The 7,057-nt window shown below is 49.9% G+C and overlaps 1 protein-coding gene across 4 annotated transcripts in view; it reads right to left on the bottom strand.

The window, feature by feature from the left end:
• Positions 1–4,566: 4,566 nt before the first annotated feature.
• The window catches only part of CASC3 (CASC3 exon junction complex subunit), a 30,848-nt gene continuing 28,357 nt past the window's right edge, over positions 4,567–7,057 (bottom strand). For all 4 annotated transcript variants that reach the window (XM_078372732.1, XM_078372733.1, XM_035299691.3 and 1 more), the window contains one exon: positions 4,567–6,283. The gene's annotated coding sequence lies outside the window, so the exon portion shown is untranslated. The remainder of the gene's footprint in view (positions 6,284–7,057) is intronic.

Genomic DNA, 7,057 nt, shown 5'->3' with positions numbered 1-7,057 from the left:
CCCATGCCGCTGTAGCCGGCACGCGGCCCGAAGAGTGGGCAGGCTGCGGGGCCGGTGCCCCCGGCTCTGCGCTCCCGGGCTGGGCTGCGGCGGCAGAAGCAGCGGGCGGAGCGCAAGGCTGAGAGGACGCGGCGGCGGCGGCGGCGGCTGCGCTCCTGGCCGGGTGGGGGGGGGGGGAAGGTGGCAGAACCGAGACCGCGCCCCCTCCTCTAGTCCCCGCCCAGTCCCGCCCCTGCCCTTCCTGGGCCCGGTCCCGCGCCGCACGAGGCTTGAACTCGCGCGCTGGGGTTGACCGCGAGGTAAACAGTAAGGGACTTGGGTTCTGAGCAGAAGAAATTAAGGGCAAAGGTGAGGCAGAGATTTACCAATGGAGAAAGATTCTTGGCTCAAGGGATTACCGGGTTCTCAGCATTATTTCAGAGTCAGGTCTGTGGCCTGGACACCTTGACTCACCTACCTGTGTACCCAAGTCAGGCCTACAAATTGCTGAACCCGAGAGTGTGCACCTTTTCCATACTCACAGGAATATATGGACTTTATCTTCCTTCTGTGAGAAGGGCTGGAAAGGAAGGCCTCTTGGGTGAATTAGCGTTGGCACTGGAGGCAGTGCCCATTTGTCCTCTCTGGTAAGGCACAATAGGTAGTGTCCGCCTAGTCTGTGGGCAGGTACTGGCAGGCAGGTAGGAGCCAGGCAGGGAGCAGCAGGCTGTGGCAGGTCTAGCTGGGGTGAGGAGATAATAGGCAGCGGGGAGGAGACCAGGAGCACAGGGGCACCTGAGCCCAGCTGGCAGCAGAAGGAAGCAGGGCCATGGAGACAGGTGACAAGCCCCACAAGTGCTACCATCAAGCATAGAGCCCAAGGGTACATAGCCCTGGAGTGGGCAAAGTGGTGCCAAATTGGCACTCCAAGTAATCCTTACTCCTGATGCCTTTGCCAGGAGCGTTGTCCTTAAGGGTATACTGTCCAAGAAGAAGGGGAGTGCAGTGTAAACCCATGCTAAGTGTGAAAACATCCAGGTTAGGTTTACAAGGTGGGGGAATGGCACCAGGTTCTGGATGGATTGAGGCTCCCTGAACAATGCCCCACCCCTGTTTACTGTGCACCAACCAGGCAGGGATAGGAATGCTGATGGCTGGGAGTGGTAGTAAAACTGAACAGGGTGTGTATGACATACGCATCAATGTAGGTACATATCTGGTCCCATGTATGCTAGAGCATGTGTTCACAGAAATAAAGCTCTGCACACCCATCTGTTTGTGGATTTGGAAACAGTAGAAAGAAGAGTGTACAATTTTGGCTAAGAAGCTGTCTTAGAAGTCTGTGTATCGGCTTTCTGTGCTCCCCTTATTGGACACCCCAATATTCCCAAGCTTGAAAGGGGAAAGTGGCTGGAATGGCTTGGAGCTCCCAGGTAGCATTTTATGAACTGAAGAGGAGGAGGGAAGGGCTTCTCTCCCAGCACATGCCACAGTTACCAGATTAAGCCGGTTGCCTTGGTAACCTTCTCTCTGGGCAGGATTTGGGAATTGTTGGTTAGGAAGGGTGAATTGGGGAGTGTGAAGGCTGTGGGGGGGTTGAAAATAAAAGGGACTGGGAGACTTCTGGAAGCTAGAACCTTGGGGCACAGGACCTCAGCACTCCCCCAAATACTCAAGGATATCAGGCAGAGACAAAGTTAAACATTTTCAAGTCAAGGTCCTCCTCCTGGAGTGGCAGTGGTTTTCACCCTGACTGCACACTGGAATCACAGGGAAGCTTTTCAGAAATCCTGATGCTGGCTGGGCGCAGTGGCTCACACCTGTAATCTCAACACTTTGGGAAGCCGAGGCAGGTGGATCACTTGAGGTCAGGAGTTCAAGACCAGCCTGATCAACATGGTGAAACCCCATCTCTACTAAAAATACCAAAAAAAAAAAAAAAGCCAGGTGTGGTAGCACACACCTGTAATCCTAGCTATTCTGGAGGCTGAGGTGGAAGGATAGCTTGAACCTGAGAGGCGGAGGTTGCAGTGAGCCAGTATTGTGCCACTGCACTCCAGCCTGGGAGAAGTGAGGCTCCATATTAAAAAAAAAGACTGATACCTAGGCCACATCTCAGACCAATTAAATCAGATTTCTGAAGCAGGGCCAAGGCTTATAGTATTTTTTAAAAGCTCCTGACATGACCACACATGGCCAGGGTTGAAAAATCACTGCCGTAGAGGGACAGTCCAACCCAAGTGCGCTGCAGATGCTGGGAGCTGACTTTGGAATTCCAAGAGTCTGGTGCTCCGAGTTGCCCACAAGGTAGGAGGCCCGTGTGCTAACCCTGAAGGGGAAGAGGGTTGGCAGGCATTTGCACCTGCTCATGAAGAGGAACGCAGGGTGGGATAAGTAACAACTGAGATGGGGGTGAAAGAGCTTTGAGAACCTAGCCCATGGGCTTCTACAAGGGGACTGGGCAGGGCTACCTAAGGTGATCTGTCTGCTGCTCTCATACCCTCTTCTTTCTGCCCACCCAGAGGCAGGCTGGTAGGATAGAAAGAACCTGGGGGCTTTGCTGAGCTTGAGTTTCTTCTCACTGAGTTGGTTACCAAGGCAACAGAGAGAGCAATAGGATCTAACTGAAGAACTGGGGAAGCAAGAGGCAAGGGTAAAGGGGCAACACCCAACACTCAGACCTCCTGCCAGTAACCCACCCCCAAGGCTGGTTGACATTCTTTGCATGACCCTGGGAGATCAGGCCTACATCATCCATCACACTGGGGAAGAGAAGCAAACTGTCATAATTTAAAGAGGAATTAGGGTCCCAGCACAAGTGAAGGTCCTCCTAGAGTGGCAGTGGTTTTACCCTGACTGCACACTGGAATCACAGGGAAGCCTTTCAGAAATCCTGATACTGGTTGGGCGTGGTGGCTCACACCTGTAATCCCAGCATTTTGAGAGGCTGAGCCGGGATCACCTGAGCTCAGGAGCTTGAGACCAGCCTGGCCAACATGGTGAAACCCATCTCTACTAAAAATACAAAAAAATGTAGCCGGGCTTGGTGGCAGGCACCTGTAATCCCAGCTACTTGGGAGGCTGGGAGAATCACTTGAACCCAGGTGGTGACGGCTGCAGTGAGCTGAGATCCTGCCACTGCACTCCAGCATGGGCAACAGAGCGAGACTCCGTCTTAAAAAAAGGGAGGGGGGGGGCAGACGTGGTGGCTCATGACTGTAATCCCAGCACTTTGGGAGGCCAAGGCAGGCAGAACAAGGTCAGGAGTTCAAGACCAGACTGGCCAACATGGTGAAACCCCGTCTCTACTAAAAAATAGAAAAATTAGCTGGGCATGGTGGCTCATGCCTGTAATCCCAGCTACTTGGAAGGCTGAGGTAGAATTGCTTGAACCAGCATCTGGGAGGCAGAGGTTGCAGTGAGCCAAGATCATGCCATTGCACTCCAGCCTGGGTAACAGAGCAAGACTCTATCTCAAAAAAAAAAAAGGAATTAGAGATGCGGGACAGGGATCAGGAAAGTCATGGTCCTCTGGCTGTGTGGCAGCAACACCAAGGGATGGGGGAAGCCCCATCTGTCATTATAAGATGCACCATAGCTGGGCACAGCAGCTCAAGCCTGTAATACCGGCACTTTGGGAAGCCCAGACAGGAGGATCACTTGAGCCCAGGAGTTCAATACCACTCTGGGCAATAGAGACCTTGTCTCTACAAAAATAATAAAAATTAGCTACATGTGATGGTACATGCTTGTGGTCCCAGCTACTTGAGAGGCTGAGGTGGGAGGATTGCTTGAGCCCAGGTGGTCAAAGCTGCAGTGAGCCATGATAGTGCCACTGCACTCCAGACTGGGCAATAGTACAAGACCAAAAAAAAAAAGATGCACTATGATGTCCATGCCTCCAGTGTATGGATTTGTGAAACTTAACAAATGTTGCTAGCTCCACATGAAACTCAATTGCTCTCCCATACCAGGGATAGCCTCTGTAAACTTCCATCCCACCCAGGACCTGGAGGAAAAAGTCACTTCAAAGGTAGAGAACTGCCCTCTAAGGATCAGAGGCCAAGTGATCTAGGTAAACTGCAACATGAGCCACAGTTAGTCTTTCAGTTTTCCTTCCCCTTACCTGACCTAATTGGTAAGTCTCCCAAAGACTGTGCTCCTTAATACTTTGTAGGCATCTTTATTTTTCAAGAAAGCTAGATACTTGCACTTCCCCCTAGCCCAGGACTTGGTATAGTTATATTGACATCTGATGGCACATTACTTTGGGAAACTTACTTGTCAAACACAAAGGAAGCCATAAAGGATACTAGATGCTCATGTGAATAAGCAGCATCTCACTATTCTGTCCCTGACACTTCCAATCTAAGGGATTGCATGATATCCTGGTCATCTATATGGTTAAAAAACATAATTGATGAGGAATGAAGACACATTCACGGCCTCACAGGGGCTCTTCATCTCTGGGCTTCTGTTTCACAAGTCTAGGTTGGCCTGAGTTGTGGCTGTGACCCTGTGGGAGAATTAGGAAGTCCTCTTCCCTCCCTCCCGAATCAAGACTCATGCAAAACATCGGCAAGGTTGTCAAGTTTATAGACTAAATTTTATTATCTCCATGTCACAATGGTGATCACAGATGTGCAACCTTTAAAACAGTAACAAAAACACCACCGCACATGGAAAAATCCTTGCAACTAAACACAGTGGACCAACAGAGACAACTCTCACAGTGTCTTAAGGTCTGGGAATCTGGGGATGCTGCCCACAGGCTTGAGGAGACATCTTCAGGTTTAAGGCAAAGGGAACAGCCTACAAAAGGCACAACCACCAGCTACCCCTGGAACAATCTCTTAATTTATTTCCTCCTTGGGGGTTACAGATTAAGTGCCTCTCCCCCATCCCCATCCCACACCTGTGACTCAAGAGTGGTTAGGCCAGCTGCTAGAGGGAAGGAATAAAAACAGACAGTGACATTACCGGGGAGAGAGACAGCTACCATCTTCGCTCTCAGGTTCTGTAGAAGGACAGGGACAGTGGCCAAGTTACCCCTGGCAGATGGAAGTACTGCAATAACAGGAATCTCTTCCATAGAGGCAGCAGAGAAGTGGTTTAGTGCCATGGTTAGGGAGGAAAGATAGAAGCCCTTGCCCAGAAGGTGACTGGCTTCCTTAGGCCTTAAGCCCAGATGTAGTATCTTCTGTTTGGAAGGACAAGAGTAGAATTCAGGGAAAATAAAGTATTAACATCTAAAACACTTGTAGCAGAAAAGACATGGAGAAGAGCAATTGCAAAGGACAAGGTGGGTTGCTTGCTGGATATTTGCCTTTAAAGAGATGCACTGGTCCACAGCAACTGAACAGGGGGTGTAGCAAGAAGAATGGAAAGAAGAGAAGCAAGGCCCTCTAATTCCACTTACCTCAAAGACTGAGCCCTGAGGACTATGTGAATACACACCCTAAGGTGCAAAGATTCTCACTCCACCATCCCTTTCTCACAAAAGCATCTGGTTTGCCATCTCTCCCCACAGGAGGAATTCGCCCTCAGCAGAGAACAGAAGCTCACCATAGCAGAGGTATTGATGGAAGCTCAGACTCCTAAAAACCTAAGACAAAGAGAAGGGCTCCTACCCACCTACTCTGAGCTTTTCTGTGCAATGGGACTCTCTGTGCAGACAGCCATGCTTCCACGGGGTTAGAGGAGTTAAGGGAATCCAAGTATACAAGACGATAACAAAGGTCAACTAAAAGTGAAATGCCAGGTCTTTTTAGACTTGGTGGGGAAGCCTGGCTAATACATTCGCCATTACCTGGGATGCAGGGAAGAGTCCAAAGAGAACCCAGAGGAGCTAGCAAACCAGAAGAATGGACTTGTTTCGTTTAAAGGCGGGGGGAGAGCAAGAAACAAAGAGAAAAAACTAAAATAATAAGAATAGGAAGGCAGGCTTTAAAAATGAACATCCTAGAAAAAACAAAACAGGAAGGATCTTTCCTGGGAACAGAAGACACTTCAATTTCCCAGAAGTGAAGAACAGCAGAGGACATGGGCTTCTGGATCTAGACTCAGAAGCTTGGGCTGTCTGGCTTTCTGCTCCCTCGAACACAGCCAACTCAAGTGAAGAGTGAAGATGGGACGAGGTCCACTTCTTTCTCCCTCTCTCCAGAGCCTGTCCTCAGAGGAAGGCAGGAGTCCTCCTGTTTCAGCTGTTTGCTGGTAGGAGCCACACCCTATATCTTTGAAGCCCTTCTGGTAGTAGATAGCCAGCTGTATTTCTCTTCTCTCCTGAGTTCTCACCTCTGCTGTCCTGACGGGTTGGGAAAAGGGAAGAACCACCAAAGTGTTAATGGGCCTTCTGGGCATTTATAAGCTGTTTTCAAAAACCTGTATTTCTAAATAATACATTTTAAGTAATGTCCTTAAACAAAAGTAACAAAAAAAACCAGTATTTCTCCTCTATGATCTTTAGAACTGTTTTTATTTCTGCTTTAACATCTCAAATTTAGAGTTCCCTTTTCCTTGATGAAGTTTAGACTGCCTTCCTCAATTTTTTCTTTGCAGCTTCCTAACTGAAATTGCCATGTTAACAATCGTTTCTACCACAACCCTGCCCAATACATTTGCTAAACAAACAAATGGCAAATTTCAGGACTCCTTTAAGCCTCCTGAGATATCCCATGATTCTTACTTAAAGCATTAGAGGCCAGGCTTAGTGGCTCACCACCATTTTGGGAAGCTGAGGCAGACCAATCACCTGTCAGGAGTTCAAGACCACCCTGACCAACATGGTGAAACCCCATCTCTACTAAAACACAAAGATTAGTCAGGTGTGGTGGTGCATGCCTGTAGTCCCAGCTACTCATGCGGCCATGGCAAGAGAATCGCTTGAACCCAGGAGGTGGAGGTTGCAGTGAGCCAAGATCGCGCCACTGCACTCCAGCCTGGGTAACAGACTGGGATTCCGTCTCAAAAAAAAGGGGGGCAACGGGGCTGGACGCCGCGAGTACCCCCCGCCCCGGCTCTGCCGGTTTCTACGTGGAGCCACTTTTCCTTCCGCCGGGGCCGGGGCCGCGGGGCCTCA

This window comes from Callithrix jacchus, chromosome 5 (genome assembly GCF_049354715.1).
Source record: "Callithrix jacchus isolate 240 chromosome 5, calJac240_pri, whole genome shotgun sequence".
NCBI lineage: Eukaryota > Metazoa > Chordata > Mammalia > Primates > Cebidae > Callithrix > Callithrix jacchus.
The sequence above is the reverse complement of the archived record's forward strand: the minus strand, read 5'-3'. Positions and strand labels throughout refer to the sequence as shown.